Source organism: Haematobia irritans, chromosome 3, assembly GCF_050003625.1.
Source record: "Haematobia irritans isolate KBUSLIRL chromosome 3, ASM5000362v1, whole genome shotgun sequence".
NCBI lineage: Eukaryota > Metazoa > Arthropoda > Insecta > Diptera > Muscidae > Haematobia > Haematobia irritans.
In genome coordinates, this window is record NC_134399.1 from 37157 (window position 1) to 60395 (window position 23239).

Here is a 23239-nt window from a genome sequence, read left to right on the forward strand (position 1 = left end):
GTTTTCTTTTCTCAAATGGCGTCCTTTTTCGCCAACGAAAAAGGTTTTTTTTATAAAGATTATAACACTTTAGGTGGTGATCATGTTCTTTTAACTGGGAGAAAAACATTTTTGGCTAATATCATAACATTTTAGATCGTGACCATTTTTTTTTATAAAGATTATAACACTTTAGGTGGTGATCATGTTCTTTTAACTGGGAGAAAAACATTTTTGGCTAATATCATAACATTTTAGATCGTGACCATTTTCTTTTAATCTTTTTATCATTTTCTTAGTTGCACCCAGAAAAAAGTGCCTTCGAAACTAAAGGAAAAAATGTTTATAAATTTAGTTTATCCATTTTATATCCATTAAGTTAAGTTTTTGTGTGAAATAATAAAATTTACTTGTTTCAGTAAAAAACTCCTAAACTGATAGCAGTTAGGAATAGTTCATTAACTAGAATAAGGCATGGAATTTTACTAATACTGTTTTCTTCGCTGGGTATAAGAATTTACTACTAACAATAACATTTTATTCACTGATAACAAAACATTCGTAAAAATAAACAAAAACCGAACTAAAGCCAAATTTCCTCAAATTTAGTAAAATTTCTTATAAAACGATAACACTGAATTCCTTTATTATGTAAAGCTTATCATACATACGAATAACACTTGGCATAGAAAAATATTTTAGTTCAGTCGTATTAAGAAGTATTCAATCCTTTCAAAACTTAAGGAAACACACTTGCTAAAATATAGGAAATTGTCCTATATTTCTTTTATCTACCTGTAATTGATACATCTCATCGACGTAATCGTTATGTTTGCGCGTGGGTTTTTTTAGTTTGAATCGCGTTGTTATGGTATACGGAGAGATTGTTAAAAAATAATATAGTAAAATAATATAATAAATAACAAATAAAATATTTATTATTTTAAATTAGTGAGAAAATTTTTCGTTTTTTTTTTCAAAATTATTGAACATAAATAACAAACAATAAGTCTATAAATGTTCGTGATGGTGTATAAAGAGAGAAAACAGGAACAGAATAACGACCCCTTCATTCGTCTTCATTTTGGAATCTTCAATTATCAGGTAACATTCATACAGTGACGCTAACCTTTTGTGAAAAAATTGGTTTATGATTTTTTATATTTGTAGGTATTGAAATTGTAAAAGGAGGGCAAAATCGTTACGCAGCATCTTATTAAAAGTGAAAGGAACAAGAAGAAGAAAAGCATTACGTTTTACCGTTGGTAACTTTACATGGAAATTGGAAATAGTGGAATAATAAACTAATATTTCAAGGCCAGTCGATGCTGTTAATTCTTAATAAATGTATTTAATATATTAATAAAAAATGTCTTTTATTGAAGAAAAAATGCCTATATAAATAAATAAAACTGTATTTAAAAACGAAGGTAAGCAGTTCTAAGTTTGAAGTAAAAGGTTTACCACAAATATGTAAGATTTGTCCAAATGAATGGAAAAAGTTCATTTCAGTTAAATTTCATTTAAATAAATGAATGAATGAACTAAAATTGAAAATTATATGTAAATCATAACACAATAACAATTACTTATTTCTGTTTTTTATGTTTTCCACGTGAAATACGTCATAAATGTTGTTTAAGCCGGACCATCTGGGAATAATCCCAAGTATCTATACAATAATTTTCCTCCTTTAAGATAGCATTGTGAAGTAAACGGGAAAATTGTATACCTGTGGAACACGAACTTAGTGCCGGCCGTTATTGATAACAAAGCTCAAAAAGACTGCAGAGCACTCAAACTGACACGTAGTATATGTGTATGTATTGTGAGTAGTGATGATTGCATTTTTCACTCCCAACATATTCACACGCACATAAACTCAGCGCCTTAAATGGCTTACTGCCATTTGCTGCTAAAAGCAATAAACGCGATATGAGAAATACCTGAAGCTATAATTTCTGACACCAGGACAGTCGTCTTCTCACCTGTTATCTCATTCAACTGAATACACACACAGAGGATAATCATGATTGAAGAGCAAAATAATATGATAGGAGCTACTTTTGTGGCGATCATGTAACATTTTCACCTGCAACCATGTTGGCTAGTGAACATAGTTAAAAAAGTAGAATTGTCATCATCTGAAATGATATACAGCTCGAACGAAGAATCGGCCTTCGGCCAAAAATCGGAAAATAATCGCCTTCGGCCGATTATTACTTTTATGCCCAGCTTCAATATTATGTTATGATATTGATAAAAACAATTTTGATTCAATTAAAAAAATGGTCACACTCAAAAAAGGGGCACAATTTTACTAAAAAATAAAATAGTTCATATTTTCCTAAAATGGGAGAACTTTTCTTATATTGAGTTCATAGGTCTAATAAATGAGTAAATTTTACTAAAATTTTATGTCTCAAACTTCGTACAACGCTAAAGATATTTTAACAATTTTTAAATCAAATTAACTTGTTTGTAAAATGTTGTTATTAGAAAACTATTTTAGTTAAAATTTTCTAAAATAAACCTACATTTTTTCATCATGGGCTCAGTTTTTTGGATGCATGATCTAAAATATTATCATATTCGTCAAAAATGTTTTTCTCCCAGTTAAAAAGCATGGTCACCTAAAATGTTATGACACAGATTCCATTTTTCGTTGTAGGCAGGTTAAGTTCGAAGATGGGCTATATCGGTCCAGATCTTGATATAGTCCACATATAAACCGACCTCCCGATTTGGGGTCTTGTCGTGAGGACAACGATTTCAAGTACATACACTGAAAAAAAAGCATGCCCGGTTCCAAAGATTTTGTCTTTACTTTAAAAATTTTGGTATTGATTCCGAGAAGAAGCGGAGAATACAAGTAAGGATACTTTTAAGATACAATTCTCTTTTAAATTTGGGTTTTGTGTACTTGCTTCTAGGAAGCAATTTTTAATTTTTCGCTTTTTCAGCTTTTTTTCTTCATATGCTATCAAAGTCCTTTAAAAACGAGTTAACGACAACTTTATTTTCCAAATTAAGACTTGACTTCCAGTAGAAATTATGATATGTTTCAAGTAATAAACGTCTTTAAAATGAAGTGTTGGAAAATATGTCCTATATTTGAACGATTTTTTGCTTTGTAGTCAAGATGCAAAAAGGCAACAAATTTAAAGACAATTCCATTAGATGTAAAGAATTTTTCTGAGTTATTAAAGTCAAGTTGGCCTTAACCCAAAATTTTTTTCTTTCATGTTATGATACCCATTTTTAAGTGAAATCACTTAATTATAAGGATAAACGACTTCATTGAAAAGTTTATCGACTTTTGGACAAGGAAAAAAACTGTATAGTAGAGAATTGCGCCTTCCGTACTAAGCAAAATTTGCATTCGTATTTTAAAGACATGAAATCTTTGACCTCACGACAATATTTTTTTCAGTGTAAAATACCAACGCTTACTACATAAGACTCATTTCTCTTATATAAGTTTTTTTCCTTGTCCAAAATTCGAAATCGCTTTGTCCTTATAGTCAAGTGATTCGACTTAAAACTGGGTGTCCCCGCGAGAAAGAAAATTTTGTTTGACCAAGTTCAACTTGGCTTTAATAATTCTGAAAAATTCCTCAAAATTAATGAAAAAGTCTTTATATTTATTCACTTTTGCGTCTTGACTACAAAGCAAAAACGTGTTCAAATATAGTTGATGGATTTCGACACTTTATTTGAAAGACGAGAATGTACAAAAGAGACGAAAAAATTAAAATTTATTTCCTAGAATCAAGTACGTATAACTCAAATATGAAAGAGACTTGTGTCCTTAAAGTATCCTTACTTCATTTCTCCGCTTCTTTGGCTCGAAATCAATACCTAAATCATTAGTGTAAAGACAAAATCTTTTGGAGCCGGGCATGCTTTTTTTCAGAGAGGGCATATTTTTTTCAGTGTAAAATACCAACGCTTACTACATAAGACTCATTTCTCTTATATAAGTTTTTTTCCTTGTCCAAAATTCGAAATCGCTTTGTACTTATAGTCAAGTGATTCGACTTAAAACTGGGTGTCCCCGCGAGAAAGAAAATTTTGTTTGACCAAGTTCAACTTGGCTTTAATAATTCTGAAAAATTCCTCAAAATTAATGAAAACGTCTTTATATTTATTCACTTTTGCGTCTTGACTACAAAGCAAAAACGTGTTCAAATATAGTTGATGGATTTCGACACTTTATTTGAAAGACGAGAATGTACAAAAGAGACGAAAAAATTAAAATTTATTTCCTAGAATCAAGTACGTATAACTCAAATATGAAAGAGACTTGTGTCCTTAAAGTATCCTTACTTCATTTCTCCGCTTCTTTGGCTCGAAATCAATACCTAAATCATTAGTGTAAAGACAAAATCTTTTGGAGCCGGGCATGCTTTTTTTCAGAGAGGGCATATTAAAAATTCAAGGTCTAAATATGACCTTAGGATTTCGACTTTCAAAAAACAACATAATTTGCAAAAATGCGTTTGATATAAAATCTCCACTGCCATCTTGAGAGAAAGTTTTAGAAGCTCCTATATATTTAGGAATTCCCCAGTCTGTAGAAAATGATGGACCTTATTGCGACTAATGTGTCTGACGTAGCGTTTAAGAAAATTTACCAAAAGAAATACCAAGTGATCAAATATGGGCAACTTTTTTCGAAAAAATGTGATAGGGAAAATATTCCACATTTATACAAATTGGTATCATTTGCATTTAAAAGTAATGCTTATTACGAAAGAGTTTTTAGTATTTTGCATAATTTATATACTAAGGAAAGGAATAAAAAACCTTTCGATCTCATAAAATAAGAATAGGTTATTACTAAATATTAATACAGTGACTGTTATCCCGACACATTTTGCGATGTGTCCCGGATTTCGGCCACCATCACAACCACATGGTCTCAGAATTTATCCCCGATCAAGAATATAAATTTATATAGTCGGAAATATATATGTTGATATATTGCAAACGTCATGGGGTATAAAAATCGCTTGCATACCTTAGGAAAAATTATTGCTATAAAAAATTTAAAGCTATGTTACTATTCACGGTATCTCAAAGTAACGAAACACATTGCGGTGACATTGACCTTGAATCTATAAAATACAACAACAATTCCATGACCCTATAAAACAATCATTTCCACTAGAAATTCACAATAAAGAGATCAAATTGAAGATGTATGTTCACACAGTTGGGCGAAAGAAAGAGATGATGAGCAACACCAAAACACCGGCCAAGAACAACAAATATAAAAATAAATCTATTTTGTCACCAAAAATGACATGAACGAAAACAACATGAAAAAGGCTAGAGACAACCAATTATATATACACGCAGATGTTTTGATTGCTAGCACATAAACAAACAGCGCTAACTATGTACACAATTCAAAGGGTAAGGGTTTGTCTTCTAGATATGTGTTTAATATAATGCTAAAACAATTAAATTAAGGAACAAGGAAAACTCAATAAGAAAAATATTTTAAAAAAGTGGTAAGGAAAGTCTACAGGCAGGCATATAATGGGAATACAATAATTTTACCCCAAGACCAAGGTATATTTAGTAAGGTATTTTCATGTTATCTGGCGATTACATTTTTTCATTTGAGCAGTATGTGCTTATATTTTATTAATGACATAGGTGTAGCTAAAGGGGTACTTGTCATCTCTCCCTACCAAATACCATTCAGTATTTCATCAAACTATGGTTATTATCCTTGAATTAAATATTCTGTATTCTTCCCAACCAGACGAATAAATTGTTCCTCTTTTTGAGATATCTTAACAATGACAATTGGGACAAATAAAAATAAAAATTCAAAATAAAATTGTTTTATACAAAATTTTTAAAATATTCAAATGCTTTAAAATGATGACAGAAAAGTATCTAAATAAATGGTCCTCATAATTGATAGTTAGAATTACTTGAATTCTTCTTGTGAACCATAACACATTTCCTTATATTTCGAAGAATACATGGATACATTTCCAGATTTTCTCTGCTTTAAATTTCCTACTTATTGAACAATGTTTCAATTTGAAAGAAATTCAAAGTGACAGTATGGCGGCTGGCATTGTTGTTTTTGTAATACTGAAAGTACCTTCCTTAACACACCTTGCCAAAAATAAGAAACATTTTTAACAAAAGTGGTGAACACATTCTAAAGATGGGTGCTACCGACTATACACACAAAGTTTCATGTACCTGCAATGCCGAACATACTTTCGACATCACGTATTATTTCTGTTTTTCTTCTACTCAAAAGTTGCATTTGGTACATCGTTTGTAAGAAAGGGAGCACTACATTTTCTGTTTTCTTTGATTGATATTCCTGTTCATGTGTTGTGTCTGCACTACAATCAGCGTTGCTTGTGCGCTGATTGCAATAGAGGCATTTGCATGTTGATGACTATATGCACAGAGAAGAAATATGATCGCCTCACACGCAGGGATGGAATATGATCACCCCAAATATGTTTCAGGAGCAAAATGGTATTTTTGGATGGAACATTTTGTCGCCAAGAGTTGCTTTCTCTCCAAACATATACATGGTTGCCGAAGTCAGATACATTATTTCCGGGAAAATAACATGGTTTCGACAAGCATGTTACATTTTCCCCGCCCAAAATAACCGTTTGCTCTTGAAACATGTTTGAGGTAATCATATTCCTTCTCTGGGTGCAAATATGTTTCAAGAGCAAAATCAACCAGAAAAAGTGACCCCTTCTTTAAGTTAAAATCATTGAGGTCCTGGTCTAAGCTCAGAATATTTAGCAGTAAAAATGTTTTTAGTCGCCATACCTTATATATGCGAAACCCTTTATTTATATTATTTATACCGTACAAAATCTTAAATTTTTATAGAATAGAAGAAAAAGTTTAAAATCTATGATAGCCCAGCAAAAAAAGCGTCGCCAAAAAAGTAATGAAAATGTTCTTTTTGGATCCGGAAGTGGTGCAAAATTGACGCAGAAGCGATGAATTTAACATGGGCTTGTCATAGGACGGAAGTCCTCTATTTCAACAGCCGTTGCACTGAATTTGCATCACTTCTTTAGGTGCGATCTGAATTCAATGTTTTGGATGTAAAATAAAAAATTCTGTGATATTTTGTCAAATAAATAATTTTTATAATGTTTTATAATTTTTAATGGATTCTAACGCTTGTCGGTAACGTTTGACCTCAAATATTTTCAAAAATTCACAATTTTTTCAGATTAGATTTATCATTTTTGTCGACAAAATTTTAATGATTTGTACCATTTTATTAATTCTTACTCTGTTCTTAACCTATTTGAAACCAAAAAAGTTAAAATTATCCATTATAAGTATGAAAAAACCATGTTATAAAAAGTTGAATTAAAAGAACTTCATGGGTAGTTAAAATAAAGATCATTGGGAGTGCATCTTCTGGAAGTGCTTTTAAAGTTGTGCCTTTGGAAGAACTTCCAATTTTTTTTGCTGGGAGGTAAAATTGATATGGTGTCTTCATTTGAACCATACACACAAAAAAATAATTTGCTGATTCAATCACGAAATTAATTGATCCAATTAATTTTTTAATTGAAATGTCTTCAATCACGAAAATGATAGTATCAATCACAGTTTTAATTGGGCATAGAAAAAATCCTTGATTAAAAAATTAATTGATGTCATTAGCAATTTTCAATTAATTTTTTAATTGATTCAATTAAAAATTTAATTGATTTTGAATGCAAACCCCAATTAATTTTTTATTTAAAAAGGTAACTATTTTCAACTACTTTCTGAATTGGCTTAGAGTTTTTATTTTGATTAAGAAATGTTCATCACTTTTTTTAACTGACTTAGTCTTCTGAATTTGATTAAAAAGTTAATTCTATCAATTAATTTTTTAATTAAAAATTTAAAAATTTTCAATCATTGACTTAATTAACCTAATGTTTCTATCTTGATTAAAAAGTTAATTGTATCAATTAATTTATTAATTGAAAAAACATTCAACTTCAATTAACTTTTTAATTGGAAATATTCTGGTGATATTTTTTTCTGTGTACAAAAACAGACTGAAATACACTATCTAAACCTGTATCTATCAGTATTAAAAAGAAATATTATATATTTAGAAAAATCAGATGATAATAGCAACCTATAGACCAAAAGTAATGAAAATGTTGTTAAAAATATTAAAAACTGCAGAATTGATACTGTATTGCACGTTTTAGACTTAATGCCGGTATTAAGTTAGCTTTATCGAGCGAAAGTAGTAATTTGTTTATGGTTACATTTCCTTAATAATTCATAGAAATATTAATATTTCAAGAAAACACATTTTTGAATTGATACCTGGCATAATTTCTCTTTCAAGTTATAATAAAATGTGTCAAATATATATAATTTATTTTGTTTTTACTAATACTCAAAAAAAAGAGAACCCTATATTTCACTAAAGAAGACTTAATTTTATTTTAGTAAATGGAATTATTACGTTTTAGGACAGTTTCCATAACTTTAACAATTTTTTGCGTACGTTAGTTAAATTAACTGAAACAGAGGAAACATTATACATAAATGAAGCATAAAGATTAACTAAATTCGTGTCTCCCACATAGTAGTTCAGAATTTCTTAAAATTTGTAAATTTTACCAATAATGCACCCATCTTGAACTTCGTATGGCACTAAAGAACTTTTTGCAATTTTGAACTCCAATTTTTTTCCTTCAAACTACGAAATTTTCTTTAATAAGTGAATATGTATAATAATTTTATCTAATAAATTTTCTTGAACTTGTCAAAAATTATTTACTTATTTTGGTGGAATCGGCGTGGCATCTGTGTTTCTAATACAGTTTAGTTAAAATTTTCTAAAATTAATCTAGTTTTTCTAAAATTTCCTTTCTTAGTGGGTTCACTGTTTTTCAGTGTATTCGTTTTTTATTTTAGCTGCTAAACTCGAAATTAATACCCTTCTTTAGGAAAAACTACAACACTCAAATGGGTCAAAAACCTTTGTAGAGAGTACACCCAGAAAAAAGTGACCCCTTCTTTAAGTTAAAATGAACTAATTGTGAAGAAAGTTGAACTTCGTATAGCGCCAAAGACATTTTTATTTTTTTGAACGATGTGAATTTCGTTTAAATTAGGTAGAATGCATTCCATATATTAGTTAACATTTTCCTATATTTATGTACCACTATACTACAGAATGAAAAAAATTAACTGAATTGAATTCATATATGGAATGATTTTATTGAAATTTTTTCATTCATTGGGACAAATCTTACATATTTGTGGTAAACCTTTTTACTTCAAACTTAGAACTGCTTACCATCGGTTTTAAATACAATTTTATTTATTTTGGTGGAATCGGCGTGGCATCTGTGTTTCTAATACAGTTTAGTTAAAATTTTCTAAAATTAATCTAGTTTTTCTAAAATTTCCTTTCTTAGTGGGTTCACTGTTTTTCAGTGTATTCGTTTTTTATTTTAGCTGCTAAACTCGAAATTAATACCCTTCTTTAGGAAAAACTACAACACTCAAATGGGTCAAAAACCTTTGTAGAGAGTACACCCAGAAAAAAGTGACCCCTTCTTTAAGTTAAAATGAACTAATTGTGAAGAAAGTTGAACTTCGTATAGCGCCAAAGACATTTTTATTTTTTTGAACGATGTGAATTTCGTTTAAATTAGGTAGAATGCATTCCATATATTAGTTAACATTTTCCTATATTTATGTACCACTATACTACAGAATGAAAAAAATTAACTGAATTGAATTCATATATGGAATGATGTTATTGAAATTTTTTCATTCATTGGGACAAATCTTACATATTTGTGGTAAACCTTTTTACTTCAAACTTAGAACTGCTTACCATCGGTTTTAAATACAATTTTATTTATTTATATAATCAATTTTTTTCTTCTATAAAATACACGTTTTATTAATATATTAAATATACTTATTTGAAATCAACAGCATCGACTGGCCTTGAAATATTAGTTTATTATTTCACTATTTCCAATTTCCATGTAATGTTATCAACTGTAAACCGCATTTTTCCTTCTTCTTGTACATTTCACTTTTCCTGTTACAATTTCAATACCTACAAATCAAAAATCATAAACCAATTTTTTCACAAAAGGTTAGCGTCACTGAATGTTACCTGTTAATTGAAGATTCCAAAATGAAGACGAATGAAGGGGTTTTTATTCTGTTTTCTTTCTTTATGCACCATCACGAACATAGTTTTTTCTCACTAATTTAAAATAACAAATATTTTATATATTTTATTTATTTTACTATATTATTTTTTAACAATCCCTCCGTATACCATAACAACGCGATTCCAACTAAAAAACCAACCCACGCGCAAACATACCGATTACATCTATGACAGTTATCGATTGCAGGTAGATAAAAGAAATATAGGAAAATTTCCTATATTCTAACAAGTGTGTCTCCTTAAGTTTTAAAAGGATTGAATACTTCTTAGTACGAATGAACTAAAATATTTGTCTATGCCAAGTGTTATTCGTATGTATGTTCATATTTAGTTCATATATTTTTACGAATGCTTTGTTATCAGTGAATAAAATTTTCTTGTTCAGTAGTAAATTCTTATACCCAGCGAAGAAAACAGTATTAGAAAAATTCCATGCCTTATTCTAGTTAATGAACTATTCCTAACTGCTTTAAGTTTAGGATTTTTTTACTGAAGCAAGTAAATTTTATTATTTTAAACAAAAATTTAACTTAATGGAAATAAATTGGCTAAACTAAATTGATGAACATTTTTTCCTTTAGTTCCGAAGGCACTTTTTTCTTGGTGTACCCTACTTTCTGTCATTATCTACATTCATAATTTATTTTGGTTGTATTATAAATAAATAAATAATACAACACTCAAAAAATTAACCCTCCAGGGCACTAAACCAATTTTACTCAATTTTAAGTCATGGCAAGTATGTTTTTGTAAAAATTTCTCCAAGATGAAAAGTTTCCTTGACTTTAATTTTGATGTACGTTATCAAAATTAACTAAAAAAGGGTGGAAAATTATACACAAATGAAGCATATCGATTTACTAAATTCGTATTTCCCACAAAATAGTTCCGAATTTCTTAAAATTTATAAATTTTACGACAAAAGCGTCCGTCTTGAAATTCTGCATTTTTTGCTATTGCGAACTCCAGACGTTTTCCTTCAAACTACCAAAATTTCGTTAATTTTTTTTTTAATAATTATGTTTAATAAAATCTCTTTAATTTGTCGGAAAATATTTATTTATTTTATCATATCGGCGTGACAGCGGGATTTGTAATATAGTTTAGTTAAAATTTTCCACAATTTCCTTCGTGATGAGTTCACTTTTTTCACAAATTTGTACAAGGAGTAGAAGAAACATTCTCACTATACATGCCGAATTTGGTTGAAGTCGGTTCAGATTTAGATATAGCTCTCAGTAATGCTGGTGACATTTCTGAGGGTTTCCAAGCTTCTCTAAGTGGTTTCACTGCAACGTGGAACGCCGTTCGGACTCGGCTATAAAAAGGAGGTTTCTTGTCATTGAGCTTAACATGGAATCGGGCAGCACTCAGTGATAAGAGAGAAGTTCACCAATGTGTTATCACAATGGACTGAATAGTCTAAGTGAGCCTGATACATCGGGCTGCCACCTAACCTAGATATAGCTCTCATAAATATCTTTCGCACTTACATTACCCAGAGTTTTACTCTGCTGTACATGAAATTTTGCACAAAATTTGAAAATTTCACTCCGATTTAGGTTAGGTTAAATTTTTCACAGAACTTTGTCAAAATCGGCTCAACTTTGTCAAAATCGGCTCAGATTTGGACGAAGCCGCCATATATATAATATTCCAATTTAGGTAAAAATGACCAAAATACATCTTCTAACTCGAAAACTTGTAAAAATGAATCTAATTTTTCAATAACTAATACATATCTATCGACGATAAATCATAAATGAACTTTTGCGGAGTTGCCTAATAATGGCTTTAGATTTAAATATTTCCCTATTTTTTATTTAAATATAGTTATATGGGAACATAAACCATTATATATATATAGCAATCAAAAAATTTGAAGAATTTGAGATGGTATCTAAGTATAGATCTACAAAATGGCACACATGTTATGCTAGTTTATGAACATTATATGCTTGCACTTAAAATAATGTGCTTAAAATTTGAGTTCCAAATATATAATTTTTATACCGAAACATATCGATGTCTACATTCCAAAGTACGCTAAGTCTAAAAAGTGAATTTTGCAGGAAACAAGTTCAAAGTTTTGTTTTTTGAACTCAAAATAGTGATAATAGAACATGGCTAAAAATTACTTAGACCACTTTATACCGAACAAAGCTTTTTGCCCTTTTTGGATTGGTCATTTTTTAAAACTTTAGTCACAGGCTAAGTACAATATTAACCATAACTTTTGATAGAAATGTCCAATCAATTCGAACTTTTGACAGGACGCAACTCACATCAATCCGAATAAAAAACAGCGAACTCTATCAAAACATGCTAAGTCGACTTAGCGTACTCTGAAATGAAGGCAACATCACTATTTTACGTCCGTGTGGCATTACCGATTAAATCATCTCATGGAATAAAATACGCTCTATTACAGATTAAAAATGGTCCTAAGCTTCACATCAAATGAAATTCACAATCAAATACTACTTTTATTCAACGGCGCTAAACCAGAAAAATTGATTAATATCTGTTTATGTTATTTCGTAATCTAATAATAATCTATTATTATTGTTATTTTTATTATTTTTGTTGTGTTTTTGTCGAGACATACCGAGCAAATTGTTATTAACATTTTATTAAATTAAAACCCCGGGAGAAAAGCGTATTACTTACACTACCTTCCGGAAAAACAACCGACCGAACGACCACCCACTTGCTATACTCATTCATATCTTGTTAAACATCGTACAAACTATGTACAAAAATTTGTTTATAACAATTTAGAATGGCACACGTACCAACTAAACGCCAAACAAGCATTCACTCTTTATTACTATTCCGTTTGTTATTTGAATTTATTTTGTATAGTAAATAAAATAAAAGAGTCCAATTCTTTTTGTTAAACCAATTAACACAATATGTATAAGTTGGATATGGTATTGAATGAATTGCTGCCTATGCACAATGGGGCCAATGACTGCGATCTCACGCATAAAATCAATGATTGAACTTGGGAAAATTTCGAATTTGCTGCTACAAAATGGTTCGCCATTCTGAAATATTGATTTCCGAAGATGATCTAATGATGTTCGTCAGCCCGACTGATGGACCGATCTCCCAACGGTAGGTTAGGTTAGGTTAGGTGGCAGCCCGATGTATCAGGCTCACTTAGACTATTCAGTCCATTGTGATACCACATTGGTGAACTTCTCTCTTATCACTGAGTGCTGCCCGATTCCATGTTAAGCTCAATGACAAGGGACCTCCTTTTTATAGCCGAGTCCGAACGGCGTTCCACATTGCAGTGAAACCACTTAGAGAAGTTTTTTTGAAACCCTCAGAAATGTCACCAGCATTTCTGAGGTGGGATAATCCACCGCTGAAAAACTTTTTGGTGTTCGGTCGAAGCAGGAATCGAACGCACGACTTTGTGTATGCAGGACGGGCATGCTAACCATTGCACCACGGTGGCTCCTAGAATACGGTCCGAATATTGTGCGTATAACGGATACGGATACATGTTTTGGTATAGTCCCCTAGTAGACCAACCTCTCGATTTTAACTCTTAGACATCAGATTTTAAATTTATCCAGAATTTAGGTTTCACATACTATGAAAGGAGTTATTTGAGTAGATTTTCTAGCACGCTTAGACGAAAATTTAGAATTCTCAAAGAACTAAAACAAACATGGTTCTTATCAGAACCTGATGCATGTAGAACTTTTAGAAACGAAAATAATGTAATTTTGAATATATTCCAAAAACTATCACAAGATTTATATGTTTATATTAGTTATAATATTTTAAAAATTATAGGATATTCCGTTTCGTACTAACTTATAAGACTTTTGTATTCCTGTTGTGCGCGTGTTATTCAATAAATAAAATGTAAATGGATGTTCGGCATTGTAAAGTACTATATTAAATTTTTACCACGAAATCACAAAATGTGTATTATTTAAGAAATGGAGCCATGTCTTAAATAAAACATGAAGTGATTGTTTGTACCAAAAATATTTTTTGGTGAAAAATGTGATAAAACTATTGGAAGAAATTTAAACCTGGAAGAAAAGAACATCGTTTGCGATACCCGCATTCAAACGTTTGTTTCTTTGTATGTAAACATTTATCACTCGCAGAATACGCTTTCAGAAAACTCAGTGTTAAGCCTTCATCGATGGTCTAAATGGAAGGCAGAAAACGGATTGGAAAAACCTGGTTGGATATCCAAAATATTTATTGAATTATAGGAAACAAATTTTATCCCAAAGGATACCCAAATAGCTTTATTAATATACCGTGAAAGGAAAATGAAAATTCCATAAATGAGATATGTATCCTAATCTTAATTTTAGTGGTCCTAGCTTTAAGACCAGATAGATCGGTAAAAATACATTTATCTTTGGCTAGGAATCAATACCAAAATCAATAAAAGCTATTATTTTTGGAGAGCTGGTATGCTTGCGACGAAGCACTTATTTTTCGACTGCTGGTATGCTTGCACCGAAGCACTTTCCTCCAATGTCATGCCCATGTAAAAGTCTTACTGCTGATATATGTACGAAGAAGTTGCTACCTATTTGGCGCAGGCATACTTGTACTTATACCTGGTAATAGGAGTTTTTCCTGGGTAAATTTATACGCCAACATAAAATCCACACACATGTAAAGTTGCACCCCTCTCAATGCCCTTTCCGAAACGAAATATTGCAATATATAAAAAAACACAAACTAAGACAAGGAAAACAGTATCCAAAACTGAATGAATTAACAAAATTGAAAATACAAAACAATAATAAAACAAACACAAGTAAATAAATTAACATGTCTTTACATTTTCTCCCTCGCTCTTCTAATATGTTAAATGTGTCAAAAAATTTCGAATTCTCTTCTATCGTGAAATACTGTAGTATGACGCGACCAGTTTACCAAAGCTCATTAAGAATTTTAAATACTCGCTCTTGTCTTTTTTCTCATAACCATTCGGATGCGACGAGAAATAAAGCAAAATTGTTGTTTAAAGGCAAAACAAGTCTAAATTTGAAACAAAATGATTTTCTTTGCTCCAATGTACTATTTTTACAAATGGACGAATTTGAAGAGCACATATTTCGGACACAACATTTCAATTGTTTTCCATAAAAACAACAAATAAAACAAGTGCATTATTTAAACATTTTGAGGGTGTTTTCAAATTAATTTTGTTTAGCCTTTGTGGTATCCACTTTCAAGTATGGGCAGAGTTGATTTGTTATTGATGTTGACTTCAGTGACTTAATTATGTAGTTTGAAGAAATAAACAACAAATGTATTTGCAACGAGGTAGTACTCATGAAAATCGATATTTTCGTGTTATGCCACGTCATTATTCTGAAGAATACGATATTGTTGGAGTATGGCACAAATACTCCTGGTAAGCAGTTTTCCACCTCAACTACTTACCCAGTTTCTGCTGAGTATCATATCCTAACCGTTATAACCGTGTCCTTTATAAACTTTGTCATTGGAAAAACTTGAAAACGATTCCTTTAACCGACATTTCGTTATAACGGGAGTAATTTATAAACGTGTTCGACTATAGTTTAGCTTGTTCGATTGCGTAGCCTTATATACTTATAGCATAAGTTCATGGCAAATAACGGCGATAATTTTCAAGGGGTCCAAATGTGCTGAAACGCGTTCTAAACTGTTGTTCCCATGGGGACAACTAACTTTAGCAATATGTTAATGTTTTTGCAAAATCAAGTTGGTTCAACAGAAGAAAATGATCGTGTGTGTTCTACACCCAGAAAAAAGTGCCTTCTAAACTAAAGGAAAAAATGTTCATCAACTTAGTTTAGCCATTTTATTTCCATTAAGTTAAATGTTTGTGTGAAATAATAAAATTTACTTATTTCAGTAAAAAAAAAAATCTTAAACTGAAAGCAGTTAGGAATAGTTCATTAACTAGAATAAGGCATGGAATTTTACTAATACTGTTTTCTACGGATTCTAGAAGCCCAAGAAATAAAGCCGGGAGATCGGTCTATATGGGGGCTACACCAAAATATGGACCAATAGGCACCATTTGCGACACACCTATTTGTGATCTTAAAATACCTCTAGATTTTCAATTTCAAGCAAATCGGGTAATAAATACAGTTTATAGAAGCCCAAGAATAAAAATCGGGAGATCGGTCTATATGGCGACTATACCAAAACATGGACCGATACGGACCATTTTCGACACACCTCTATATGGTCCTAAAATACCTCTGGATTTTCAAAATACCTCTAAATTTCCAATTTCAGACAAACCTAAATTTTCTTTCATGGCGGGTTCACTTTTTTCTGCGTGCATGGTTTCAATGGGAGATACATATATCTAATTCTGAAAAACTGATTAGTTGTAAGAGCAAGACAACTTTAGAGAGGATGAGTACAAATAATATTGGGGCCTTACAATAATATTACTCATATGCACATTGGAATTTTATTACAATAGTAAACTACAAAAAATAGTATAATATATAATAAATAAACTTTGCCATATACGAGTATACAGGTGAAGCTGCAAACCATTTAAATTGAGTTAAACCTTTCAAATTAAAACAATAATGTATTCGATGTATGTGAATAAACCGGAATTCATAAGCACACCGAATCTTTTTTTATCTTTTATAGCATAGCCAGGGTTATATTCTGTATAAAGATTTCTTAAAATATGCATAGACATACATTTGCTTGTGCACAAACGTCCTTCCATGGCTTTTCAAAAATTCCAGAATTTCAAGTATAATCAAGAACTGCGTGGACATTTTTTAAAACTACACTGAAAAAAATATTGTCGTGAGGCCAAAGATTTCATGTCCTTAAAATACGAATGCAAATTTTGCTTAACATAAAAGACGCATTTCTCTAATATAAAGTTTTTTTTTTTTGTCCAAAAGTCGATAAACTTTTCAATGAAGTCGTATTGTCCTTATAATTAAGTGATTTGACTTAAAAATGGGCATCATAACATGAAAGAAAATTTTTTTGGGGTAAGGTCAACTTGACTTTAAAACTTCATAAAAATACTTTAAATATAATGAAATTGTTTTTAAATTTGTTGTCTTTTTGCATCTTGACTATAAAGCAAAAAATCGTTCAAAAATAGGATATGTTTTTCAACACTTTATTTTAAAGACGTTCTTTACTTGAAACATAGCATAATTTCTGCTGAAAGTCGAGTCTGAATTTGGAATATAATGTCGTCGTTAACTCGTTTTTACAGGACTTTGTAAACTATGAAGAAAAAAGCTGAAAAAACGAAAAATTAAAATTTGCTTCCTAGAAGCAAGAACACAAAATCCTAGAAGCAAGAACACAAAACCCAAATTTAAAAAAGAATTGTTTCTTAAAATTATCCTTACTTGTATTCTCTTTGGCTCGGAATCAATACGAAAATTGTTAAAGTAAAGACAAAATCTTTGGAACCGGGTATGCTTTTTACAGTGTAACTTATGCAAGAAGTGGCAACAAAGTATTTATTTAAAATAATAAATTAAATGGGAGATATTACAAATGACGGGAATATGATAGAAGAGCTATATCTTAAAATATGCCTGATATTGATGCGATTTTTCAAATTCAATAGATGTCGCCTTTGTTTCAGGAAATTCCTCTGTACCAAATTTCGTGAAGATCGCAAGAGAACTTCGGCCTTTCTCTTGAAAACAACCAATTGACGTGTGTGATTCTGAGTCAGTCAGAACATAATATGGGGTCTAACATTGCTATTTCTAGTAGACGGATTTTACAGAAATTAAAGTTATTATAGCCCTACCAAATGAAAATTTGAAAAGAAAACAAATCATATATCGCATCGAAGTTACATATAAATGCCGCCTACCGATAAAAAAAATGCAAGAGTAATGTGATTAACTTGGCAAATATTTATTTGTTATGAGTCGTTGTGAGGCATTTGTAAACGTTCACGCAATTAGGTTCTAGCATAAAGCATAAATACTGGAAATACATATTTTTATGAGAGATATACAACAAAATTCGTCTGAGACAATTTTGTTATTCATATTATACACTGTTAGAAAAATATGTTTTTCATATGTTCCGATATAAATAAAATGTGTTTCGGGCACAATTTTTAAACACAATATATTTAAGTGCAAACATGTAATGTTCCTAAACTAACACAAAATGTTTGGGACACATATGTTAATATATTAGAATATATTATGTTTGGGGCATGAATGTTTCATAAAAATAATATGTGTGAATGTAAACATATATAAATTTACAAATTTCGAGTAAACATATATATGTTGTGATACTTTATTCAGAGAGCGACAGAGAGAGAGAGTTAGTATAGAGAAAAAAATAGATATGGAAACCGGGAGGGTTGAATAAAAAATATCAACATAACACAGCGAGAGAATGAAATGAGAGCAATTTCTGTGAATGTATGTTGTTTCGGAAAACTGTTTTATAATAAGGCCAAAAATTTGGTATGCTTATGTCTAAATATTATTTAATTTGAATAGTAGAATGAGTATTCGGAATAAAGAGAATAGATATTCGGAACCAAGAGAATAGACGTTTGAAAAAAAAATAGCATATTTGTATTACAGAAAAAGATGCGAAGAACTCAAAAATTTCGTGGAAGTGAAAATTATGTGAGAGAATGAACATAATCTTCTTTGGGGAATTCTTCCAAGCATATACTATTCTTGGACTCAAAATGCTTCCAAACATATAATATGTTCACATAAAACAAACATATTAATGTTTCGGCGGTATCCAATAATATATGTGCTTCCTGCAAAATATGTTTGGAACATATGTTAGAGAAGCGATTTTTTTTTGAGGGTGTATAAATGAAGCGCAATTTTAAGAGGCTTCCTTTGAAGTTTCATCTATGTATACAAGCAACCAAAGTAGTGGATAATTATAGGAGCATTTTTGACAGACTAGGCTTACTTAGACTATTCAGTCCATTGTGATCAACAGACTATATATTACAATAAACCAAACGTATTGAATTAGTAAAGCCAAAAAATTGTTTTTATGATCTTATATGTATAGGGGTTGAAGTTCTAAAATAAGGACAAAATTCTCAAAACTGGAATAGAAAAGTTTCAACGCATTGATTCCGTTACATATTGTCTTGTAATTCAATTTTTTATAAGTCGTTTTTTCATATTTTTAATTGGTAATTTTAACTTATTTTGCCTCAGAGTAAGAATTAATAAAATGGTACAAATTTCTTAGTTCACGTGCAAAACACTGAATTCGGATCACACCTTAAGAAGTGATGCAAATGCGTTATACGAAGTTCAACTTTCTTCTAAATTAGTTATTTTTAACTTAAAGAAGGGGTCACTTTGTTTTTAGCGAACAAACCACTTTATTAAATGCCATACTTCACTTTAAGAAAAGTTCCAAACCTATCTGAGGGAATAATTCAAATAAACATAAACATATTACCGCTCTATTCTAATCGTCTGCTTGAATGTCTACGTTTTGAATCTTGAATTCCCTTAATATCGTTTAATAAATGCCAGCTCAGATACTTGGATAATATTTAAGACACATGTGATCCAATAAGTAGCATACGCGAACACTTATATTTAGTTGATACTGTGTCTCAAATAAGCACAATATTATGATTAAAACGTCGTTATTCAATTCAACCCTGTGTAAAGCAATGAGAAAACTGTTGGCGCATCAAATAATACGTGTACCAGAGGTGGACAAATAGATGGAATGATGCTATTTTTATTTTCTCTTATTTTTTCAGGGACATTATTATAAACATTTTGCTACTTACACTTGCATATTTTCTGTAAAGGGTATGATTCAAAGCAATAAATAAAAAAATATTTTTGTAAAGATGATATGATTTTTAATTTGTAATAAATTATTAAACACGTGTAAAGGCTGGTACTAAGTTCATGTTTCACAAGTGGAAAGCAAAACTAAATGTGCAAAATGAGAATAAAAATCAATATTTTTTGCCAAACCTAACATAACTTGGAGACAAGAATACCACATATTTACTAATTTATTATGTCAGCGTCAACAGGTTATGGAGAAATTCAATATATATTTCAGACTGCACGGATTCTTTTTTGCGATGGCACTTTTTTTTTGAAAAAAAAAAAAAAATCATACACAATCACTAGAAACACTCACGCAAACAAAATTATCTTCATTTTAGCATCATATAGTATGTATGAGCATTTAAATATAAATAAATACAATATTGTATGTATTTCTATTTATTTTATGTGACATAGAAGAAATATTTTCTTTTATCAATTACAATTAAAAATTCCCTTTACTTGGGAAACCTTAAAAACAAATAAATGAACTAAGAAACGGAAAAAATTATACACAAATTAAGCATAAAGATTTACTAAATTCGTATTTTTCACAAAATAGTTCATTATTTGTTTAAATTTGTAAATTTTACTGCAAAAGCGTCCATCCTGAAGTTCGTATGTCACTAAAGACATTCTTGCAATTTTCAACTCCAATTTTTCCTTCAAACTACAAAATTTCTTTAACAAGTGAAAAAATTATTTATGTCTAATAAATTTTCTTGAATTTGTCCAAAAATATTTACTTATTTTTGTGACATCGGCGTGCTGCCAGCGCTTGTAATACTGTTTAGTTAAGATTTTTTCAAAAATTTTTAAAGTTAATCAAAAGTTTTCTTCCGGGTGGGTTCACTTTTTTCAGTGCATTTATTAACCGATCTTACTCAAATTTAGCACAAAGTAATATTTTGTAAAACCAATAAAACTTTGAAAATATCATCGAAATGTATTCAGATTTAGACATATATTCCAAATATATATGTAGCGCGATTTTCTCAAATTTGGCCATGATAGTCTTATTTATTAACGAATGTCGTTTAAGGTATAATATAGTCGGCCCGACCGACTTCCTACTTTACTCACTTGTTTTATATCAGACAGAACAGTTTCGTGGAGAAATTCTATAAATCTGATAAACTGCACAAATTTATTTTGCATAACACTTTTTGAAAAACCAAAAAATCAAACACAATCACTAGGACCACACTCTTTTTGGTTTTATATAGCACGTATGATTATTTAAATACATATATATATAGTACATATAAAATACATTCATTTAAATTTTTTCTGACATAAACTTTACTTTATATTCTTTTTTTCAATAGCAAGAAAATTTCACTTCACTTTTTATGAAAAAAACTAACATTTCGACACTATTTTTCCCTTTTTGTATTAAAATGGCAATTCTTATTTTCAGCGTGTTATTGAATGAATTAAGTGCTTTTTCAAACGTAATTATATATAATATATGTGAACTCTTTAAAAATTTTAGCAAGATTTGTCTTAATTTTCGAGATATTTTTCCACCGACGGACCAACTTGCTTATTTTATATTTTCACTCGTTTCCTTTCGCCGTTTATCGTACACTGAGCGTGGCTAGAATTTATTTTATTTATCCATCCATCGGGTTACACATATACTCTGAAAAGCACAATGAGGTATCTGCTTGTGACAGCAAAAAGCGCGCCAACTATGTTATTGTTTCTTTTAGCGGAAATTATCATAAATATCTCTTCGTTGATCATTCTGAGATTTTTCTCTTTGAGTAAAAAAGCTCATACAACAATCACGTAGAAAACAATAAATGGGTTTCAGCACGACCAATGCAGATAATCAGAAAGGTAACAACCGTAAAAATTATTCAGGTCTACGATTGAAAATCTTTCTTTTTTCATTGTTCATTTTTACTTTTCTGGGACCATAACATCCTCATTTATTAACCAATCTTACTCAAATTTAGCGCAAAGTAATATTTTGTAAAACCAATAAAACTTTGAAAATATCATCGAAATCAATTCAGATTTAGAAGTAGATCCCAAATATATATGTTGTGCGATTTCCTCAAATTCGGCCATAATACTCTTATCTATTAACCAATGTGGGTTAATAGGAAGTCGGGCGGGCCGACTTCCTTGTTTTTTATATCAGCCTGAACTGTTTCGTGGAGAAATTCTATAAATCTGATAGACTGCAAAAATTTATTTTGCATAACATTTTTTGAAAAACAAAAAAAATCAGACACAATCACTGGGAACACATTTCTTTTTGGTTTTGTATAGAACGTATGATTATTGAAATACACATATATATAGTACATATAAAATACATTCATTTAAATTCTTTCTGACATAAACTTTACGTTACATTCGTTTTTCAATACCAAGAAAATTTCACTTAATTTTTTATGAAAAAAAAAACTTAAAAACTAGCATTTCGACACTATTGTTTTTCCTTTTGTATTTAAATGACAATTCTTATTTTCAGCAGGTTATTGAATGAGTTAAGTGCTTTTTCAAACGTAATTATATATAACATATGTAAACTGTTTAAAAAATGTAGCAAGATTTGTCTTAATTTTCGAGATATTTTTCCACCGGCGGGCCAACTTGCTTATTTTGAATTTTCACTCGTTTCCTTTCGCCGTTTATCGTACACTGAGCGTAGCTAGAATTTATTTTATTTATCCATCCATCGGGTTACACATATACTCTGAAAAGCACAATGAGGTATCAGTTTGTGACAGCAAAAAGCGCGCCAATTATGTTATTGTTTCTTTTAGCGGAAATTATCATAAATACCTCTTCGTTGATCATTCTGAGATTTTTCTCGTTGAGTAAAAAAGCTCATACAACAATCACGTAGAAAACAATGAATGGGTTTCAGCACGACCAATGCAGAGAGGTAACAACCGTTAAAATTATTGAAGTTACATCTATGTTCAGGTTAACGATTGAAAATCTTCCTTTCTTCATTGCTACTTTTCTGTAGAAAAACATGTTGAATTGATGTTTTGAGATTTTCCCTTATTAGTTGTTATGCATTGGGCACAATGTTGCATATAAAGGGTGATTTGTTAAGAGCTTGATAACTTTTTTAAAAAAAAAACGCATAAAATTTGCAAAATCTCATAAGTTCTTTATTTGAAACGTTAGATTGGTCCATGACATT

General features: G+C 30.3%; 1 protein-coding gene and 1 long non-coding RNA gene across 4 annotated transcripts in view; both read right to left on the bottom strand.

Annotated features, from left to right (window-relative positions):
• Positions 1 to 21662, bottom strand: part of Proc-R (Proctolin receptor) — a 40740-nt gene extending 19078 nt beyond the window's left edge. For 2 of the 3 annotated variants that reach the window (XM_075300247.1, XM_075300245.1), the window contains exon 1: positions 21151 to 21662. The gene's annotated coding sequence lies outside the window, so the exon portion shown is untranslated. Of the gene's footprint in view, positions 1 to 15649; positions 15772 to 21150 lie in introns of those variants that run through there. The other variant, XM_075300246.1, reaches the window with a different exon arrangement.
• Positions 9862 to 10417, bottom strand: LOC142228309 (uncharacterized). Its single transcript, XR_012720130.1, has 2 exons — positions 10151 to 10417; positions 9862 to 10090 (listed from the first exon to the last, which is right to left on the bottom strand). It is a non-coding gene; the product is annotated as an uncharacterized LOC142228309 (long non-coding RNA).
• Positions 21663 to 23239: the final 1577 nt, after the last annotated feature.